Raw genomic sequence first — 24,227 nt, forward strand, 5'->3', positions numbered from 1 at the left:
ACATGAGCTGCAAGGTGTTCAGTGCTCTCCCACCATCACTGAAATTACTTATCCACGAGCTTCCCAAATTTAAACAACAGCTCAAACAGTATTTATTAGATAATTCCTTCTATTTGGTAGAAGACTATTTCAGTAGAGTTAACTGTAATTGATTTTTTCATTTACTAATTTGATGTGCTATTGTGCATTACAATAATCACAATCACTGTTAATATTACTGTGTCTTTCCTTTAGCTTTTAAGATCTACCATATTTTTAACGTAATTTTTTCTATACCTATTAATGTGTATTTTGTCTTATACCATTTATACCATGTATTTTGTCTTGCAAGAGCTACTTTTATGTATTCCTTTTGTATTGTTTGTAATAATTCTGACACGTCCTACATCCATGCGAATGCCTCACAGTATTGGATTTATGGGATATAAATAAATAAACAAGCCTTTAATTTTGATGAGTCCCCTGCCTGTGATGCACTAAGCATTTCACTAGTTCCCCATGCTTCTGTTGCACTTCATTAATTTTTTTCAATGTGTCACACTAAAACTGCCTCATCTCTTTGTATTGTTTAAATTCTTGACAATAACTTTGCACTGCCATGAAACATATCAGAGGTAGGAACACAGCAGGATTAGATGAGGTGACAGCAGATATGATTAAGGCAGCTGGAATCCATCACATACAATGTTTACATCGGATACTGGGGATAATAAGGAAAGAGAATGAAGTGGCAGATGACTGGAAAAAGGGAATTATAATAGCATTGTTTAAGAAAGAAGTAAAATGAAGTGCACCAACTACAAAGGAATGAAACTACTTTAAGATAATGGAAAAGATCATAGAAAAGAGACTGAGGGAAATCCTAGAACATCAGTTTGTGGATGAGCAGCATCCATTCAGAAGTAACATGGGAATGATAGACTTCATTTTTTCCCTCTGTTGTTTAATGACGATGGATTTAAAAAATGAAAAGGATCTGAAATAGTGTTCCTCGGTTTGGACAAAGTGTACAATAGTGTACCAAAGGTGTAAAATATGGGAATGCTGGAGGAAACATAATGTCCCTGATTCATTAATTTAAAAAGCTGAGATACTATATAAAGGTTGTGAAAGCAGTGCACCAGTATGAGGTGGAAGATCAAAATGGTTTAAGATGAAGAGAGTTGTTCAGCAAGACAGTTCGCTTTCCCTGTTATCTCCGTAACACTTATGGAAGCATTTGTGAAAGAAATCAAGGAAATAGAAAATTAAGATCTCAATGCTTTTGCTTTTGATGATCACATTGTCATCTGAGGTGAGACAGAAATGAAGGTTTGGAGAAGACTGCATTACTGGAATAAAAAAAAATTGGAGGATTCAAATTGAGAGTTAAGACTAACAGGACAGTGGCAATGAAGATGAGCAGGACACCCATACCTTGGAAGACCATACTGGAAGGAGAGAAGGTCAAATGTGTGAAAGGTGTCAATTATCTCGGTAATGTCATATCGAGTGACAAATTTACGCATGACCGTCACAGATTTTCCTAAAATTTTGCATGGAACATTCACACGTGTCCCCATTGAACATCTGTACAGTTTTACTTTCGTCAATATAATGCTTGATCCCATACCACAGCAATCAACAGTGCACTCCCTGTGTTTTTGACAACTTTGAGATAAAATATCTCTGGAACTATTTTTTCTTAAGGGGGGTAGGACATCAAACGGGCCGACTTGGAGAGGCACCACAGGACATTTTAATTTCCACTGTCTATACTTTTACAAGTAAATTCATAAAACTTTGTCAGCATGACCAGAAAAGATTCAGGATTCACACTTGTAGCAGCGGAAGCTCAAAAACATAACAAAATAATTTTTTTTACATGTAAAATTTCATTGTTTTTTTCACTTACTATTGGCTGCATTTGTTGCGATAGGTACACTTTTCTTCATAAGTAAGAGAGACTGTTCGATGAATTTTGCACAGCATACAAACCATACTTACAGGTGTCTGAAACTCTAGAATCTATTAATTTATGAAAAAATGAATGAGCTGTTATGTTTTAAACTTTATGTTTCGAAAAAAATCAAATTTTGTAGTTAATTATCTCAATTTTTACCACAGTTTTTAATAGATTTGGAAAATTCTAGTTTCATACACATGTAAGTATGGTTTGTATGCTGTGCAAAATTCATCAAAGAATCTCTCTTACTTGTGAAGAAAAATGTACCTATAGCAACAAATGCAGCCAACAGTAAGTGAAAAATGATGAAATTTCATATCTAAAAAAATCTATTTTGTTATGTTTTTGCACCTCCACTGCTATGAGTGTGAATCCTGAATCCTTCTTGGTCATGCTGACAAAGTTTTATGAATTTATATGTAAAAGTATAGACAGTAGAAAATAAAATGTCCTGTGGTGCCTCTCCTGCTCCAAGTTGGCCTGTTGGACATCCTACCCACCTTAAAGGAACAAAACTAGGCCTTGTTGTACAACTTTTTGCACTCTCTTAATTGAAACAATAGAAAAACATCTGTTGGACAATTTTGATGCGGAAAATCTAACTGTGCATTACGAAGGCAGTGGAGATCATGATAGCAAAATAGTTGCAAAATAGCTGCAACACACGTCATGTAAACTGCCTTCACGTTTTACACCATTGTCACATTGTATAAATTTTGGTGAAACTCATAGCAGTCTGCCTGAAATGTTTTGGAAAGGATTCATTTTTATAGAGAACTTTCAATACATATGTTTTATTGTGCAATGCTACTGATGTGGTAGTTTAATTCCAATTTAATGTATAGCATATTTTGTGTTCACATAAACACATAATTTTTTAGTTTACATGGAACATTACTACACTGATGAAAAATTGTACAAGTGAGACTATGGTCCAGTGGAACCTAACCAGTGTTGATTTCTTTTAAAGTGAGAAAACCGGCTTCCCCATCGTGATAGGGGCCACACCTGACTGCTATGCAGCAGTAGCCACAGGTGGGTTTCTTTACTACAGCAAGAGGCCAAAGCTAGAAGGGGTCACTTTTAGGTTCCTAAGCTTATGTTTACTTCAAGGCACTTGAATTTTTTGCCTGTTTCATTAATCTGATGTTGAACATCACGAGGAAAACATTACTGCCGGCCAGACGATGTCTTTGATGATGCTCAAATAAGAACGCAGCACTTGTCACTCCTTGATGGCCAATAAAATGAATCTGCTGTATGAAGATGCATAAAACTTATTAAAGCATCCTGCTTAGCGGAAGCAATTTCAGGTCAGCAGAGTTTCACATGATGCCTCATCTCTTCTCACCAAAATTAATTGAACTGAATTAAATTTTATTGTCGTTTAGCTATTACAGCAATTGACAAAATCAAGTTACATATATACAAGTTATACAGCATATATAAATGGGTTGAAGATCAATATGTCACTATTGGTTTTCCATAAAATACAATATTTAAAATCAAATAATATGAAAACATTGCACCATAAATTACTCACTTAAAGAATTTATGTTGTACTCTCCAAACCAGTACCACTACGATATTTTACAGTCATAAAATTCCTGCAGAGCGTAGCAAGGATTTGCAGCTAACCGACTGAATAATTTGCCTTTAAATAAATCAAATGGAGCTTCTGCCCATTCTAGTGGCAGTTTGTTAAACATCTTCATACCCACCACTTTGTAGCTGTTCAGTGACTTGGATAATCTGTAGTAAGGTATGTCAAGATGGCTACTATTTCTGGTTCTATGAGAGTGTACATCTCTTCTAGGCTGGTATTCTGATAAGTTGCTCTTTATATGCAGTAGGGCAGTGTAAATATACATGTTTATAACAGTTAATATTTTTAAGTTTATAAGCAGTGGTTTGCAATGGGCCAGTTTATCACTGTTTGTGATAATTCGAATTACTTTCTTCTGAAGTACTAAAATGTCCTAAAGGTGTGAGCTATTGCCCCATATTAAAAGCCCATATTATATAATCCTTTGAAAAAAGCAAAGTAGGCTGATCTTACATAGGCCGCAGGTACATTGCTTTTTTAATTCCTTCACAAATACACCACTCTAGACAGCCTTGCACTAATGTATTTAATATGTGGCTCCCAAGTTTGTTGAGGAGTGAAATATGCTCCACACAATTGAAGGCTTTGCTAAGATCACAATGATGACAATAGTGAAGGAAATATACTGAAACAAGAATGGCGAATTGGAAATATCACTGTGACTTCTACTGAGCAGAAGGATGGCTTAATGTCTTAGACTGTGTTGGCAGATCTCTTAAACTAAATACAATCTTTGAGTTTTACTCTCATTAAGCAGGAACCCGTTAGCTCGAAACCAGACTGATGCTTGTGATATTGTGTTATTTGCCACAGTTTGGAGCATATCCATGTCTGAGCTGATACTGAAAAAAGTGGTATCATCCGCATAGAGAATGGAGTGAGTATTTATGTAAGCTGGTAGATTGTCTGTCATTGGATAAATAGCAGAGGTCCTAATACTGAGCCTTGTGGCACACCGCACTTAACTTCAGCTAGCTGTGATCTCTGTTTACCAATACAGTTTGTTTACGGTTGTTGAGGTAAGATTCGAAAATGTTGTCAACTTCACTGTTTATGATTCCGTAACAAACTAGTTTGTTGAGGAGTGAAATATGCTCCACACAATTGAAGGCATGGCTAAGATCACAATAATGACAATAGTGACGAAAATATACTGAAACAAGATGCTGCATGTATTTATGAAAAAGAATGGTGAATTGGAAATATCGTTGTGACTTCTACTGAGCAGAAGGATGGCTTAATGTCTTAGACCGTGTTATTGCCTCCATAGTCTCTGCACTTTTGTTTTCGCTGTTTCGACCAATTAGGGAGCTGTTATCTGTATTATCGACTGCTATGAAAGGTCATAAAATACGAGACATTTAAGCATGGTAATTACTCTTTTTTGGAAATAATTTTATTTTTTCCTCTTCCAAATAGTCCCCTTAAACCTTATACTCTTTTGCCAGTGCTTTTCCCTATCCCAGAAACAATTCTGAAGCTGGATCTTTCGTACAGCTTTTAATTCTCTCAGCTACATCTACATACATACTCCGCAATCCACCATACGGTGTGGTGGAGGATACCTCGTACCACAACTAGCATCTTCTCTCCCTGTTCCACTCCCAAACAGAACGAGGGAAAATTGACCGCCTCTGTACGAGCCCTAATCTTTCTTATCTTATCTTTGTGGTCTTTCCGCGAAATATAAGTTGGCGGCAGTAAAATGCTGGTACTCTGAATTTCCTCAGTAGCAATTCACGAAAAGAACGCCTCTTTTCCTCCAGAGACTCTCACCCGAGTTCCTGAAGCATTTCCGTAACACTCGCGTGATGATCAAACCTACCAGTAAAAAATCTAGCAACCCGCCTCTGAATTGCTTCTATGTCCTCCTTCAATCCGACCTGATGGGTATCCCAAACGCTCGAGCAGTACTCAAGAATAGGTCGTATTAGTGTTTTATAAGCGGTCTCCTTTACATATGAACCACATCTTCCGAAAATTCTACCAATGAACCGAAGACGACTGTCCGCCTTCCCCACAACTGCCATTACATGCTTGTCCCACTTCATATCGCTCTGCAGTGTTACGCCCAAATATTTAATCGACGTGACTGTGTCAAGCGCTACACTACTAATGGAGTATTCAAACATTACGGGATTCTTTTTCCTATTCATCTGCATGAATTTACATTTATCTATGTCTAGAGTTAGCTGCCATTCTTTACACCAATCACAAATCCTGCCCAATTCTTCTTTTATAAAAAACTTCATCTGTGCTTGTTAAACGACGGTTCTTCAAGGTTTACGTAGCAGTACTTTCTACCGACAGTTCGACCTTGTGGGACGATATCCTGCTTCACTAAGGCGTTAAAATCGAAGAGGCCAGCGTATGTAACCCTTACATTTGAGCGCACTTACCGAGATTTCTTGTATTGACCATCGAGAATCTACGGAGACAACCGAGCTTTCGTTTCGACGACATATCCGTAAACTCATGTTCCATCACCTGATTTAAAGTGTTTCAGTAGTTCTTCATCATTGTTCGTGTAATTGCTCCTCAGAAACTTGCATTTGCGGCTGTTTTTGTTCGAAATTCAACAATTCGATACAATTTTTACTGGCACGTCGTTTCGAACCCAAAACATATCCACAGTTAAATACCACGAGCCAACTGATATGCCAACATGATCACCGAGTTATTGTAACTAGACCAACATTCAGAATAATTTCTTTCACCTTTTTCAGGAATTTCGTCGGTGGATTGTGCCTCCGGGGCACTAGTCGTCTTCGTTTACCAACATAACAACGAAACGCCGCGCGAAGGGGACTAATACAACAGCGAAGTTGCAAAATTGCCGTTACTTTTCGGACACAGCTGTAAAAAAACTGGGGCAACAAGGAGCGACTTACATCTGTGTCAAGAAACAGGATCAATCACCTATTTACAGTGTAAAAAACAAGAGAATTTACATTTCAGAGATCAAGCCTTTACTCTGATGATAACCGTACAAGAATCCTCTAAAGCACTCCGTCTTCAGGCCACAAGTGGCCCATCGGGACCATCCGACTGCCGTGTCATCCTGAGGTGAGAATGTGGATAGGAGGGACGTGTGGTCAGCACACCGCTCTCCCGGTCGTTATGATGGTATTCTTGACCGGAGCCGCTACTATTCGGTCGAGTAGCTCCTCAATTGGCATCACGAGGCTGAGTGCAACCCTAAAAATGGCCACAGCGCATGGCGGCCTGGATGGTCACCCATCCAAATGCCGGCCGCACCCGACAGCACTTAACTTCGGTGATCTCACAGGAACCGGTGTATCCACTGCAGCAAGGCCGTTGCTCAAGAATCCTCTAACATGACTGATATAAAACATAACCATGAATAATTAAAATAATAATAATAAATTTAAATATTGCGAAAAAAATACAGCACGCCCCTTTACTGTATGATGCAAAATTGCAGAACAATGATTGGAAGCAGTTATTTCCATAAAATATGAAGTGGAACGGTCACTTAAAATTAATCGTGAGCAAGTCAGATGACAGACAGATTCACTGAAGAATGCTCAGGGAATGTAATCCATCATCAAAGGAAGTAGCTTACAAAACAATCCTTTGACCAATACTTGAATATTCTCGTGAGTGTGGGATCCATATCAGATGGGACTGACAGACGAAATAGAGACGATCCAAAGAAGAGCTGCACGTTTCGCTGCAGATTTATTTAGTGAGCGCGAAGGGATCATGGACATACTCTGCCAACTCCAGTGGCAGACACTGCAAGAGAGGCGTTCTCGCCGGCCGCTGTGGCCGAGCGGTTCTAGGCGCTTCAGTCCGGAACCGCGCTGCTGCTGCGGTCGCAGGTTCATATCCTGCGTCGGGCAAGAATATGTGTGATGTCCTTAGGTTAGTTAGGTTTAAGTAGTTCTAAGTCTAGGGGACTGATGACCTCAGATGTTAAGTCCCATAGTGCTTAGAGGCGTTTTCCATCATGGTATTGTCTACTGTTAAAGTTCCGAGAGCGTACAGTCCTAGAAGAGTACAGGGAGACAATTATTGAACTGTATGACATAATATCGTCATAACTTGTGAACGGTTTGCATTAGGACGTACAAATTGCATGGTTGGCCTCAGGGTATTGTAGTAGATGGGTGCCAGGAGGTGCCGTATTAAAACTCGTCCGAGCTTTTCAAATAATTTATTTTTTCCACTACAGAGCTTCATTGATCTCGGTCCGCGTCACAGGCCCCGCAGTGCTGAGGTAGCATCCCAGCGTCCTGTGCAACAGCCGGCCTTGTACGCCAGCTGCAGAGTTCCAACTGCGTCAGGATGGCTGCGCTAGCAGCCGACTCAGCGGCCACCGTCCCCGTTGACTCCGCACTGCTCCGCCGGGAGCCGTAGGCCGGCCGCGCTGCTGCTTCTTCCTCGGCTGACATAATTGGGAATGTGGCGGCAATGACCGCTCCCGTTCCGGCGTCCGAACCTGCGGCCCTCGCCTTGTCAGTCTCCGGCGCGTGTCGTGAACTAAGACGACTGTCCGCAGTAGCGAGACGAAGACTGGCCCGCCCTGGTTGGCTGCGGACCCCGCGTCAGCCTCAGAGGGTCGAACCGACGACCCGCCGTGGACTGGCATGCTGTCGCCCCATCTGCTGCCGTGTGTCGCCAGTAGTGTGACACACCCCACCGTCCAGGAGAGCTGCCACACTTGAAATCAATCTTGTTAGAAAATCACACCTATTTATACTCGGCTTCGCGGCTCTGTTTCGCAATGTATCGCTCCGAGTCACGTACGCCTCGCACCACAGTTGCGCCAATGGGCCCCTTCATCCTATAGCTTCGACATGCGAACCGCTGTGTTTACGCTTCACAGCAGTTCGATGGCCCCTGTGGCCTCCATTCCACTTCATAACCGCTGGTCAGCGTAACTTACTGCAATCCAGACAGCACCCAGCTGTAACTTGTGCACTCCGAAATACTGCACCAAATCTAACTTCCCTATCTTAAACTGGTGCCGCTACAGTATGATGGAAATTACTATGCGCAGGTGAAACTGCTTTCATTTGGATAGGTTCATCAACAAGCAAAATTAGCGCATTTGGGGACTCAGAATCTGCATTTCGCCACCGAGAAGTCTCTTCACTCTCAGCGGGTGACTGTGAAGTGTGCAGTGTCCAGTCGCAGAATAATCGGTGCGATATTCCTCGATGGCACGGTGACTACCGAACGTTACGTGAAGGTTCTGGAAGATAATTTTATCCCTATTGTCCAAAGTGACCGTGATTTCGGCGAGATGTGGTTCATGCAAGATCGGAGCTCGACCCCATCGTAGCAGGTCAGTGTTTGTCGTTCTGAAGAAGCACTTTGGGGGACCACATTCTGGCTCTGAGGTACACAGAGGCCACTGGCATGGGCCTCGATTGCCCGCCGTATTTTCCGGATCTGAACACATGCAACTCCTTCTTGTGTGGCTATATTAAAGACAAGTCGTACAGCAATAACCTCAAAACCATTGATGAGTTGAAAACAACTGTTCAGGAGGTCATCGACAGCATCGATGTTCCGACACTGCACTGCATCATGCAGAATTTCGCAATTCGTCTGCTCCACATCATCGTCAATGATTGCAGGCATATCGCACATGTCATAACCTAATATCTGTAGTGACGTTTTCATGTTGAATAAAGTGTTTGCAGACGGTAGTTTTTAACTAATATACGGTTTTTTCATATAGTTCAATAATTCTTACCCTGCATATCTCGCGAAAAGATCACGAAGGTAAAATTAGAGATATTCGAGACCACACGGAGGCTTACCGGCAATCATTCTCCTCGCGAACTATTCGCAACTGAACAGGAATATGAGGAACTGACAATGGTGAACAAAGTACCCTCCACCACACACCGCAAGGTGGCTTTCGGAGCATAAATACAGATGTACGACAGCGAAGTAGCAGTGCCGTAGGAAATAGATACAAAATTGTGCATTCACACAAACATTCGTTTGGTTGTTTGGGTGGTTCGAGCGATGAGCTAAAAACAGTTAATACCGAAAATAATGACATCAGATACGTCAGGTTGTTCGAGGCATGAAGAAGCAAAGGGCACGGAGACAGTGTTTCAGTAGAGATGGTTATATTTTAAAATTTTGACAAAGTATGTGTTCTACCAGATCACATAAATCTTTTAATTTTTTTCAGTTAAACTTATTCCATAATTTAAATCTCAGTAGTATATGTTTCTTTTTACAATGAATGTCATATTCCTTAGTTTCTCGTTCAGGACGCTACTTGCATTGCAGTACCTCCTTAAAAAGTATGTTCTAAATAAGAGTCAACAATAATTAACGAATTTTTTTTTTTATTTTTTTGCGTTGGTCACAAAGTAAACCCTTCCACGTTTCAAAAATGGTTCAAATGGCTCTGAGCATTATGGAACTTAACATCTGTGGTCATCAGTCCCCTAGAACTTAGAACTACTTAAACCTAACTAACCTAAGGACATCACACACATCCATGCCCGAGGCAGGACTCGAACCTGCGACCGTAGCGGTCGCGCGGTTCCAGATTGAAGCGCCTAGAACCGCTCGGACAAACCGACCGGCTCTTCCACCTTTTTAGTAGGCGTTACCGAAAGTGCGTTGGTGTCGATAAAAGTGTGCTTAACGATATTTTCATGTTCTGGACCCTAGTTACACATCAACACTTCTTTAAAAGGTATGTTGTTAATATAAGTCAATAACAATTAACAAATTTTGTTTCTTTCTCAATTTTTTAAGAATTTAATTAATTTTACTATTATTTTTGTTGTTCTCGTTTATGTTTTATAGTAGCCACTTTAGAGTTTGTTGTACAGTTATTCAGGTAGAATGAAGAATGGGATACAAGACATCAGCTTTGACCAATGAATTCAGAGTTTGCTCATAATGTCTTTATTTACGAGTCATAGGTAATAAATCGGTTGTCTTCTGTGGTGAAGCGTCATCATCCTAAACTGAAACAAATGAATGTGTTTTTAAAAGGCAGGGCTAGACGTTGTGTACGATTTTTGTCGCTTGTATTCATTTCAATCATTTGTTCGTTCCAATTCATTCGGTACTTATTTTCATTCTTTGTGAGTTTGAGATTTTTGGAAGAACTGCTTTTCATTCTGGACAATTTTTACTTTTTGATTTTCGTTTGTAGGTTTGGTCTCATCCATCTTAAATGCAGTACGGGATACAAATTTTACAGTTGTCGCTTTTTTTTTGCCTTCGCTAGTACTAGTATTCCTACGATATTTTTCAGTCGATACTAGTACTATCTAAGGCGAAGAGTCAGACATACGAAAAATTTGTATCGCGTACTTCAGCTGATCTGTATAGTTCAACTGAAGATAGGATACTAGTGCCAGCAAAAGCGAAAAAAGCGACATACGTAACATGGGCATCCTGTACCTCAGCTGAACTACTGTTCTTCAGTTGACCTATATAGGTCAACTAATGTACGGGATACAAATGTTATGTAGGACACAAATTTTTGGAATATCGCTTTTTTTCGACTTCGCTAGCGCTAGTATCCTGTTCTTCAGTTGAGATGCTGGTTTTTTCGTCTTCGCTAGCAGTAGTATCCTATTCTTTAGTTGGTCTATACAGGGTGGTCCATTGATCGTGACCGGGCCAAATATCTCACGAAATAAGAGTCAAACGAAAAAAACTACGAAGAACAAAACTCGTCTAGCTTGAAGGAGGAAACCAGATGGCGCTATCGTTGGCCCGCTAGATGGCGCTGCCATAGGTCAAACGGATATCAACTGCGTTTTTTTTTTAATAGGAACCCCCATTTTTATTACATATTCGTGTAGTACGTAAAGAAATATGAATGTTTTAGTTGCACAACTTTTTTCGCTTTGTGATAGATGGCGCTGTAATAGTCACAAACATACGGCTCACAATTTTTGACGAACAGTTGGTGACAGGTAGGATTTTTAAACTAAAATACAGAACGTAGGTACGTTTCAACATTTTATTTGGGTTGTTCCAATGTGATACATGTACCTTTGTGAACTTATCATTTCTGAGAACGCATGCTGTTACAAAGTGATTAGTTCTAGGCGCTCAGTCCGGAACCGCGCGACTGCTACGGTCGCAGGTTCGAATCCTGCCTCGGGCATGGATGTGTGTGATGTCCTTAGGTTAGTTAGGTTTAAGTAGTTCTAAGTTCTAGGGGACTGATGACCACAGATGTTAAGTTCCATAGTGCTCAGAGCCATTTGAACAACGTGATTACCTGTAAATACCACATTAATGCAAGAAATGCAACCTCAGCGCATTTGGCAATACGTGTAACGACATTCCTCACAACAGCGAGTAGTTGACCTTCCGTAATGTTCGCACACGCATTGACAATGCGTTGACGCATGTTGTCAGGCTTTGTCGGTGGATCACGATAGCAAATATCCTTCAACTTACCCCACAGAAAGAAATCCGGGGACGTCAGATCCGGTTAACGTGCGGGCCACGGTATGGTGCTTCGACGACCAATCCACCTGTCATGAAATATGCTATTCAATACCGCTTCAACCACACGCGAGCTATGTGCCGGACATCAATCATGTTGGAAGTACATCGCCATTCTGTCATGCAGTGAAACATCTTGTAGTAACATGAGTAGAACATTACGTAGGAAATCAGCATACATTGCACCATTTAGATTGCCATCGATAAAATGGGGGCCAATTATCCATCCTCCCATAATTCCGCCTCATAAGTTAACCCGCCAAGGTCACTGATGTTCCACTTGTCGCAGCCATTGTGGATTTTCTGTTGCCCAATAGTGCATATTATGCCGGTTTGCGTTACCGCTGTTGGTGAATGACGCTTTTTGGCTAAATAGAACGCGTGCAATAAATCTGTCATCGTCCCCTAATTTCTCTTGTGCCCAGTGGCAGAATTGTACACGACGATCAAAGTCGTCGGCATGCAATTCCTGGTGCATAGAGATATGGTACGGGTGCAATGGATGTTGATGTAGCATTCTCAACACCGACATTTATGAGATTCCCGATTCTCGCGCAATTTGTCTGCTACTGATGTGCGGATTAGCCGCGACAGTAGCTAAAACACGTACTTGGGCATCATCATTTGTTTCAGGTCGTGGTTGACGTTTCACATGAGGCTGAACACTTCCTGTTTCCTTAAATAACGTAACTATCCGGCGAACGGTCCGGACACTTGGATGATGTCGTCCAGGATACCGAGCAGCATACATAGCACACGCCCGTTGAGCATTTTGATCACAATAGCCATACATCAACACGACATCGACCTTTTCCGCAATTGGTAAAGGGTCCATTTTAACACGGGTAATGTATCACGAAGCAAATACCGTCCGCACTGGCGTATTGTTACGTGATACCTCGTACTTATACGTTTGTGACTATTACAGCGCCATCTATCACAAAGCGAAAAAAGTGGTCCAACTATAACTTTCATATTTCTTTACGTACTACACGAATATGTAATAAAAAATGGAGGTTCCTATTTAAAAAAAACGCATTTGATATCCGTTTGACCTATGGCAGCGCCATCTAGCGGGCCAACCATAGCGCCATCTGGTTTCCCCCTTCAAGCTAGACGAGTTTCGTTCTTTGTAGTTTTTTCATTTGATGCTTATTTCGTGATATATTTGGCCCGGTCACTATCAATGTATAGGTCAACTGAAGTACGGGACACACATTTTATTGCTGTCGCTTTTTCCGCCGTTGCTGGTACTACAATGATATTTTTCACTCTACTATTACTATCGAAGCAGAAAAAAAAAATAGATGAACTAAAGTATAGGATACAAATTTTATGTGTGTCGCTCTTTTTCGCCTTTGCGAGGAATTGATTGTTGTATAATGACTTTTATATCATTTATAACTGCTGGTGTGACCGTGTTGTGCCACGCCACAGGTACAAATCGTAATTCAAACAGGACTCATACGAAACCGCAATAATGTTCATGTAAGTCAAATCTTCCTGTATTTAAACATGAGTCTTCAATAGCAGACCCTTTTTCCTAGCAAGGACTAGATTCATGGATAATGTGGACGTTGAATGTTGAATTACGTTCGTGGGAAAAGTTTGCAATATGACGAAACAAAGGTCGAGTCCACACATCCATGTTCCAACAATAGTTCCAAAAACACGATTATCTCTGGTCTTAATGTCCGCTTTTAAATACTTTTATAATGGAAGTACAGGGTGATTCAAAAAGAATACCACAACTTTAAAAATGTGTATTTAATGAAAGAAACACAATATAACCTTCTGTTATAAATCATTACAAAGAGTATTTAAAAAGGTTTTTTTTCACTCAAAAACAAGTTCAGAGATGTTCAATATGGCCCCCTCCAGACACACGAGCAATATCAACCCGATACTCCAACTCGTTCCACACTCTCTGTAGCATATCAGGCGTAACAGTTTGGATAGCTGCTGTTATTTCTCGTTTCAAATCATCAGTGGTGGCTGGGAGAGGTGGCCGAAACACCATATCCTTAACATACCCCCATAAGAAAAAATCGCAGGGGGTAAGATCAGGGCTTCTTGGAGGCCAGTGATGAAGTGCTCTGTCACGGGCTGCCTGGCGGCCGATCCATCGCCTCGGGTAGTTGACGTTCAGGTAGTTACGGACAGATAAGTGCCAATGTGGTGGCGCTCCATCCTGCTGAAATATGAATTGTTGTGCTTCTTGTTCGAGCTGAGGGAACAGCCAATTCTCTAACATCTCCAGATACTGTAGTCCAATTACAGTAGCACCTTCGAAGAAAAAGGGACCAAAAACTTTATTGGCTGAAATGGCGAACAAATGTACAACTAAATGAAACTTTATAGCTCCCTTAATTCGCCGACAGATAGTGCTTAGCTCTGCCTTTTGTCGTTGCAGAGTTTTAAATTCCTAAAGTTGTGGTAATCTTTTTGAATCACCCTGTATTTGACGATAAGCATTTTCTTGAGTACGTAAGCGTTTTAACAACTCACTTCAACTGATATTATCGGCTGCATCTCGTTATTAGCGTCTAAATGTTAGTGTTCACGTCCGATATGAATCGCAGTCAGAGATAACACGCTTACTGATGATCGGAATGAGGCGTGCCAGAATATCACCCCGATATTAATTATAAGTGGCTTGCAAGGCACCACTGACCTTCAAAAATAACAATTAGGTCGAGTGGGACCTTCAACAAAGCGTAAGTGCCGTTACTAGTTCTATTCAGCTCACTCGGCGTACCTCACATGCACCGAATCCACGACTATCGTAATATTATTGGTTGATTTCTATTTAATTATCCATCATTATGATGCTGCTTAAACAAGCGTTGCATTTCGCGAAGCTTCTTCTTGCACTGATCAGTGAAGTGTAAAATAATATGTCTAAATTATCGCGGCCGGCCGAGGTGGCCGAGCGGTTCTAGGCGCTACAGTCTGGAACCGTGCGACCGCTACGGTCGCAGGTTCGAATCCTGTCTCGGACGTGGATGTGTGTGATGTCCTTAGGTTAGTTAGGTTTAAGTAGTTCCAGGTTCTAGTGGACTGATGACCTCAGAAGTTAAGCCCCATAGTGCTCAGAGCCATTTCAACCATTTTTAAATTTTCGCAGTTTTAACTGTCAGAGATCCTGCTACACTTCCTGTTGTATACAATGTGTAAACATATTTATTGTCATTTAAACTTCCATTTATACTCAGGGGAAAAAAATTGCAACACAAAAAAATATTTAATGTGGAGCAATGTAATTTCGGGAATACATCTACATCTACATGGTTACTCTGCAATTCACACTTAAGTGCCTGGTAGAGGGTTCATCGAACCATTTTCATACTACTACTCTACCACTTCACTCTCGAATGGCGCGTGGGAAAAAGGAACACCTAAATCTTTCCGTTCCAGCTCTGATTTCTCTTATTTTGTTATGATGATCATTTCTCCCTACGTAGGTGGGTGTCAACATAAAATTTTCACATTCGGGAGAGAAAGTTGGTGATTGAAATTTCGTAAATACAGGGTTATTACAAATGATTGAAGCGATTTCACAGCTCTACAATAACTTTATTATTTGAGATATTTTCACAATGCTTTGCACACACATACAAAATCTCAAAAAGTTTTTTTAGGCATTCACAAATGTTCGATATGTGCCCCTTTAGTGATTCGGCAGACATCAAGCCGATAATCAAGTTCATCCCACACTCGGCACAGCATGTCCCCATCAATGAGTTCGAAAGCATCGTTGATGCGAGCTCGCAGTTCTGGCACGTTTCTTGGTAGAGGAGGTTTAAACACTGAATCTTTCACATAACCCCACAGAAAGAAATTGCATGGGGTTAAGGCGGGAGAGCGTGGAGGCTATGACACGAATTGCTGATCATGATCTCCACCACGACCGATCCATCGGTTTTCCAATCTCCTGTGTAAGAAATGCCAAACATCGTGATGGAAGTGCGGTGGAGCACCATCCTGTTGAAAGATAAAGTCGGCGCTGCCGGTCTCCAGTTGTGGCATGAGCCAATTTTCCAGCATGTCCAGATACACGTGTCCTGTAACGTTTTTTTCGCAGAAGAAAAAGGGGCCGTAAACTTTAAACCGTGAGATTGCACAAAACACATTAACTTTTGGTGAATTGCGAGTTTGCTGCACGAATGCGTGAGGATTCTCTACCGCCCAGATTCGCACATTGTGTCTGTTCACTTCACCATTAAGAAAAAATGTTGCTTCATCACTGAAAACAAGTTTCGCACTGAACGCATCCTCTTCCACCGCGCCGAAAATTCAAAGCGTTTGACTTTGTCATCGGGTGTCAGTGCTTGTAGCAATTGTAAACGGTAAGACTTCTGCTTTAGCCTTTTCCGTAAGATTTTCCAAACCGTCGGCTGTGGTACGTTTAGCTCACTGCTTGCTTTATTCGTCGTCTTCCGCGGGCTACGCGTGAAACTTGCCCGCACGCGTTCAACCGTTTCTTCGCTCACTGCAGGCCGACCCGTTGATTTCCCCTTACAGAGGCATCCAGAAGCTTTAAACTGCGCATACCATCGCCGAATGGAATTAGCAGTTGGTGGATCTTTGTTGAACTTCGTCCTGAAGTGTCGTTGCACTTTTATGACTGACTGATGTGAGTGCATTTCAAGCACGACATACGCTTTCTCGGCTCCTGTCGCCATTTTATCTCACTGCGCTCTCTAGCGCTCTGGCGGCAGAAACCTGAAGTGCGGCTTCAGCCGAACAAAACTTTATGAGTTTTTCTACGTATCTGTAGTGTGTCGTGACCATATGTCAATGAATGGAGCTACAGTGAATTTATGAAATCGCTTCAATCATTTGTAATAGCCCTATAGATCTCGCCGCAAAGAAAACCGCCTTCGTTTCAGTGACTGCCACCCCAACTAGCGTATCATATCGGTGACACTCTCACCCCTATTGCGTAATAACACGAAACGAGCTGCCCTTCTTAGCACTGCGTGAATATGGAAGTGTGTACGGCGAATCCAGTTCCGAAAAGCGGTAGTTCGTCTCTTACTTTTATGGCAGGTTTGCCCTTGTAGATCCTGTAATTTTCTGTGTTAAAGCGTCCTTCATCCATGAATCTTGTCTTGCAGTGCAGTGATTTTCAGGTCAAATTTTCCCACTGAGTTGGTGAGTTACTTTAATTTACCTGTTTTAGTGAAGGTGTTCACATTAATTGTGCCAATAAAGTTTTTACGTTTCGTTTTGAGAGTGTGAGACGTCTTTGAGTAGCTCGGATTCTTCTCCGCATGTGTCCCGGATCGCCCAGAGTCCGATGATCATGTGAATCCAGTCTATCGACCGGTGCCTGGGGTAGTGACTCTGTCATCTTTTCCACCATGCATTCAAATTGAACTTTGGTCGAGACCACAGGTATACGACTCCATTTTTGAGTTCAAGAAGATGTTAGTGCATCCACCTCAACTATACATATAGGGCGCGTCAAAAAATGTGTACACACTTAGAACTGTCACAGACAATTTATCTCCCGTTCTACAAGGTTAAATATCTTCGAGAAATTAATGTTATGTTTCTTCAACAGGTGGCAGCAGTGGCAAGGAAGTAACTGCAACAAGGCGGACATGCGTTTGAGCTTTGAAGCGCGGAAGCAGATAATTAAGTGGTACTGGAAGTTTGAGAATGTAGCTGCGGTTCGAAGACAGTGGAGAAGTGAGTATGGTACAGAACCACCTTCAAGGTTAACAATTACACGTCTACGAGACGAATTCGAAATTCGTGAAACAGTGTGTGATGTGCATAAAGGTCGATCGGGCGACCTCGTACAGCTACAAGTGACGATTCCACAACTGCGGTCTCGGAACTGTTTCAGCGTTCGCCTCAAAAATCTTCAAGGCAAGCGGGACGTGAGAGTAATGTAAGTGATAGTAGTGTGCTACACATTCTGAAGAAAGGCAAGTTTCGTGTGTACATTCCGACGCTGGTGCAACAGCTAAGTGACGACGATCCATATCGAAGGTTACAATTTTGTGAATGGGTTCAGGAGATGGTGAGACGTGAACCGGGATTTATGGGTAGCACAATTTTGTCAGATGAAGCCAAATTCAAACTCATTGGAACTGTCAACAGGCACAATTGTGTGTACTGGGATGAAGATAATCCTCACATTACAGTTGAAAAGGCTGTGAATTTGCCTGGTGTAAATGTGTGGTGTGGTTTGTCTGCAAGGGGACTCATTGGGCCTTTCCGCTTTGAAGGTACTGTTACTGGAGAAACGTACTTAACAATGCTTGCTGACTCCATATTACCTGCCATTCGTCCATTATACGGTGATGATGAGTTTCATTTCCAGCAAGATGGCGCCCCGCCGCACTATCATAGGGACGTACGAGCATACCTGGATCACAATGTGCCGGGCCAGTGGATAGGATGCAGGGGACCAATCCAGCTTCATGCACACTCTCCAGACCTCACGCCGCTGGATTTCTTTTTATGGGGCACAGTAAAAGATGAGTTGTGTACAAACGTAAACCACGTAACCTGGACACATTTTGGAATAAGATTCAGGCGGCGTGCGCAAAAATCTGATTGGACACTTTGGTACGATGTACGGAATCAGTGGTGACTAGTACTCATAAATGTATTGCTGCTGAAGGCCACCAGTTTCAACATTAATCACATTTGCGGAGTACATTAATTTTTCCAATTGGAATTTATGCTTTTCATTTCCAGAAATTTCACACTGTAGAACGGAAAATAAATTTTCTATGACACTTCAAAGTGTGTATACATTTTTTTGACGCACCCTGTATTGCTACGCCGCGAAGATGACGTGCTACAGACGCCAAATTTAACCAACAGGAAGAAGATGCTGTGATATGCAAATGATTACCTTTTCAGAGCATTCACACAAGGTTGCCGCCGGTGGCGACACCTACAACGTGCTGACATGAGGAAAATTTCCAACCGATTTCTCATACACGAACAGCAGTTGACCGGCGTTGCCTGGTGAAACTGAAACGTCCCCTTTGAAAAATTATACACGACTGTGCTTAAACTGACACATAATATTTTTAGCGCAACGCAATCTGACTTTCAAAAAATCCCTACGAAAGAGTGGCCCTGAGTAACATTAACCTATACCTTTCACAAATCACTTACCTCACAAAATCTCTGTTACTCGAACTACTGCAATACAGCGAGCGCCACTACTGCCAGCTAAATAAAAGATTCAAACTACGGAAGGCACTAACTACTGATAGGCATAGTTAGCAAATGAAAGATTTTAATAGAGAACAAACAATGTATTTACCTTAACAGTGTTGAAAAATCATAATATACATAGCAGTTCATGACATCCAGTCTTGCAAATTTCAAAACTCCGCCATTTCTCTCCCCACATCCACCACTGCTGGCGGCTCACCTCCAACTGCGCAACGCTACGCGCTGTTCACATCCAACTGCCCAACACTACAATGGCAGACAACAATGCAAACTAGCCACAGACTGCACACAGCACAACCAGTGATTTTCATACAGAGCGCTACGTAACGTTGCCAATAAGAAAACATAAACAGCCTACTTACATAGCCCCCATGCTCCCCACAAAAAATTTTACAAATTGTTTTGGGCAGTGGCCAATAATGATTTGATAAAATTTTTCATAATTACAATAACAAAGATATCAAATGCACACACTTACTGATACAATGTTGGTCAAAAGCTAAAATTTTCTCACAGTCCTGATCATTCATCACAGTAAAATTGCAGTGTTTTTCTCGAAGTCTGAGCAGTAGAAGAAAATGCACACGGAAGTAGTGGATTTCTATGCAGTCTTGAAGAAGTAGTGTTGTCCTTCCAAAGGAAAGACAGTGCTGACTCTCGACACGCAGACAAGTAATGGGTCACAACAGAGGAAACCCACAGCAGAGTCATTCGAAGTTTTGAAGAATATTGGTAGGTAGGTCATCACAGAACAGGCCACTGTAGTCTTGTTAGAGATTACGGTATTGGTGGGCCACCAGAGGCGCAGACCCACTGCAGTCCTTGTAGAAATAATGGTACTGGTGAATCAGCAAAGACGCAGACCCACTGTAGTCCTTGTAGAGACGGCCAGCAGCCATCTGTTGCAAATGTGCAGGTGCACAATCACCATCGAAGAGTCTTGCGGACAATATAGCAAGTCCATAACCACCACTTGTGCACTCAAAAAGTTTTTGGAATTGTCCTTAGAACCAGCAATGCTGTTATCCAGTCGCTTGCTGAATTATTAACACACGTGCAAACACTAACAGTCCCTACTTCTCACATATTTTGCATATACTATGACCATCAGAAATTTGATGAACTGGTGTCAATTACAATTTTACAACATAAAAATACAATAACAAAGGTACAAAATACACCATTAAAAACATAATAATACAGATAACATTTGTAGTAATATGGGCTTTACAAAAGAATCGAAATAACATATACATCAGTGTTACAGGAATTATGACATAAGTACATACATAAAAGATCAGAATAATTATTGAAACATGGACTTCACACATGAGCATTAAAACAGAACAGAATTAATAATGTCTAACATCTTTACAAAGTAAATAACATATTATTAATGCAAATTATATTTGAGGATAACAGTATTCCTCATCATAGTTCATGTAGCTGAGTATTAGAAACATTCTACAACATAAGTCTTATCAGATAAACATGTTAAGACAGGAAGAACATAAATACACAAGGGTCCACAAACACTTTCTTTACTTCTCGGAGATCTCCCTTCGTTCTTCATTATTCCCAAAAGGTCCTATCTATACCTGCTTTCTGTACTTTTTCGTATAACTTCTCAATGCGTTTCTTCCAATTCATCGCAACTCATTCTCTTATTTAGTCTACCCCCTCTTAAGCTAATTTAAATCTACTGAGCTCAGATGCTAAACTAAGGGACGAGGCAATGCAGCAGCATAAAACAATTAACACAAACAGCAATGACAAAAAAATGCAGATTTGCAAAGGAAGCAGCATTACAGAAATTAGCAAAGCAATTGCAATATTACAACTAATATAAGGCAATGTGCAGCAAACAAGAAAAATTGATCTGGCTTAGCAGAGGAACACAAATTAAAATTCAGTAACACTATGCCTGGCAAACAGCAGCAGAAAATGAAATAACTTATACCTAAACATGACATAGCTCAAGCATAAAAAGTAGTACACTAAAGACAACAATGCAGATAAGGGAAATGTATAATCACATCTTAATGTCTAAGTAATTAAAGTGGTGCACCACAAGAAGTTATTCTACCAAAAAATTACCAAGTACTTGAAAAGAAAATTATGAATGCAGTTCCTGTGAAGGTAAATGTCTTTTTGTGCTCCCTCATTTTTTTGAAAAAATTATTATTTACTCGATCTGTAGACAGAAAATATTTATATTAGTACATCTATAAAATTTTATTGTAACCAATGCTGCAGTGCCGCTAGAAACTAGATATTAAACAAAATGGGCAAAGCAAGGCATCAAACGTCATTCACTAGCCATATGGCATTTCATAATGCAGTAAACTATCTTTCAACTAGCAAGACAATAGACATAAAATGTTTCTCATCATTTCATTTCAGTAAATATCATAAATTAAGAGCTCCACAATGTAATCATATGTTTTCAAGTTTGAGTGTGTCGTATTTGCGATACTTTCTACAAAGGAATGTTCATAGCGAGGATAATGGCCTCTTTTTTTCTCCACCTGTGCCTCTGAAAGGCACACACAAATGCTTTTTTCCAGGCGATTGTCGCGCAGCTGGGTGCCCACGACGCATTACGTGCAGGTGGTCACCTAACTTTCTTACCGAAATATTTACGACATCAGTTTGCACTACAGTGACGGTCTCATATAAAAATTTCACAGTTCAAGGATTTGCATTGCAAATCTGTAGAAACAAAATCCTATAAATATAACAGTGTCCAAAAAATATTCGTCGGCATTGTGATACATTCACGCATTTACACACATTTCATAACTCTTAAAGTACGATTCTTGGTTTACAACATACTTTTTCACAAGTCAGAGTCCCTAACCACTACTCATTATTCCTTACCTTATTACACATATACATATTCATCGACACTTCTGCAATATTTCATCATAATAAATACATAGCATAATCAAATTCCTCATATAGCATCAGCTTATTAATCATGAACATACCTCAGCAGCATAATACACATCGTCGTCGTAATAATGTCATAACACCCCAGTCAAATCTCAAAAACGTTGTAGCTTTCTGCAATAATTTCAAAACTTAAAAAAAATTCTCTACTCATTTCAATAGTGTCATCTACCTCAAACGTACTTTAAAATCATGCTCCCTTACCAAATACATCATTCAAAGCTCTCATAGTATCACAATGGTTCCGAAAAAATATGACCAGTTCACAAAGTACAGACAAAACACAATTTCATAAGTGTGAAGTTACCCAACTGTGTAACTGCGTAAACATGTGTCACTGATGTAGTAAAAAAATGTTTATCTCTCAGTTAAATGATCAGATAGCTGCGTAATTTGTGTGTTAGAGAAATATGGTACCGATGTGTAAAGTTGTATATGGAAATACCATATTAGCTAGGGCTCCTTGTGCTTGCCAAACACATGGTACACAAAGTAAGCGTATACCCCCTGAGGATTAATGTAATTATACCCTCAGCTGTTACAGATTACAGCAATGGAATGAAATGTATCACGGAAAACCTCTGTATCATTGTACTTAAAATATCTTTAAAAATAAATGATTTAAGTACAAAATTAATCACTCAAATACGTGTACTGTAGCGCTAAATGTGCGTCTTGCTGTAAGATAATCTCTGTGGAAGTGTCGTAGTTATTTTCCTCTGAAAGCTAAGTTCTGCAGAAGCCAATGTACTTAGCTCATGATAAACAAAAGTGAAATGCTTTGCGTATAGATATCTTAGTTATTACGTACAGTACCGTGATCAAGAAAGTACTACACTGTAATGTATTGTTGTGCTAATAAAAATAAGGCTGTCTTATTGTAGCTATACCACAAAGTCACAATTAAACATGTTTTACTTTCCAGAAGAATTCAGAAAAACTGTGCAGATATAAAGCAGATACAGCACAAAAGCAACAATGTAAATTGTGTCACACATTAGTAGTATCGTGATATAATTGTGTAGCTGTCAAAGAAACCAAGTGCTAAGTCATCTTTAATCCCACAGAAAGTACTTCAAATAAAGAATGTCTTTTCAAGTAAACCAAAATGTTGCATGAAAATCTCATTAGCAGTGCCGGTATATGTTCTAAGTATGTGAGCCTGATTGTTGTTACGTAATCGTGCAACTAACAAGCAAGAATGTACAGGGTCGCCATATGAAACGTCCACTTTGAAAAATTATACACGACTGTGCTTAAACTGACACACAATATTTTTAGCGCAACCCAATCTGACTTTCAAAAAATCCCTACGAATGAGTGGCCCTGAGTAACATTAACCTATACCTTTCACAAATCACTTACCTCACAAAATCTTTGTTACTCGAACTACTGCAATACAGCGAGCGCCACTACTGCCAGCTAAATAAAAGATTCAAACTACGGAAGGCACTAACTACTGATAGGCATAGTTAGCAAATGAAAGATTTTAATAGAGAACAAACAATGTATTTACCTTAACAGTGTTGAAAAATCATAATATACATAGCAGTTCATGACATCCAGTCTTGCAAATTTCAAAACTCCGCCATTTCTCTCCCCACATCCACCACTGCTGGCGGCTCACCTCCAACTGCGCAATGCTACGCGCTGTTAAAATCCAGCTGCCGCTGCCCAACACTACAATGGCAGACAGCAATGCAAACTAGCCACAGACTGCACACAACACAGCCAGTGATTTTCAGAGCGCTATGTAACGTTGCCAATAAGAAAACATAAACAGCCTACTTACAAAACGTTGTTGCGATGCCTCGTGTAAGGAGGAGAAACGCGTATCATCACGTTTCCGACTTTGATAAAGGTCGGATTGTTGCCTATTGCGATTGCGGTTTATCGTATCACAACATTGCTGCTTGTGTTGATCGAGATCCAATGACTTTTAGCAGAATATGGAATCAGTGGGTTCAGGAGGGTAATACGGAACGCCGTGCTGGATCCCAACGGCCTCATATCACTAGCAGTCGAGATGATAGGCATCTT

Source organism: Schistocerca piceifrons, chromosome 11 (genome assembly GCF_021461385.2).
Source record: "Schistocerca piceifrons isolate TAMUIC-IGC-003096 chromosome 11, iqSchPice1.1, whole genome shotgun sequence".
In the NCBI taxonomy this organism is placed as follows: domain Eukaryota; kingdom Metazoa; phylum Arthropoda; class Insecta; order Orthoptera; family Acrididae; genus Schistocerca; species Schistocerca piceifrons.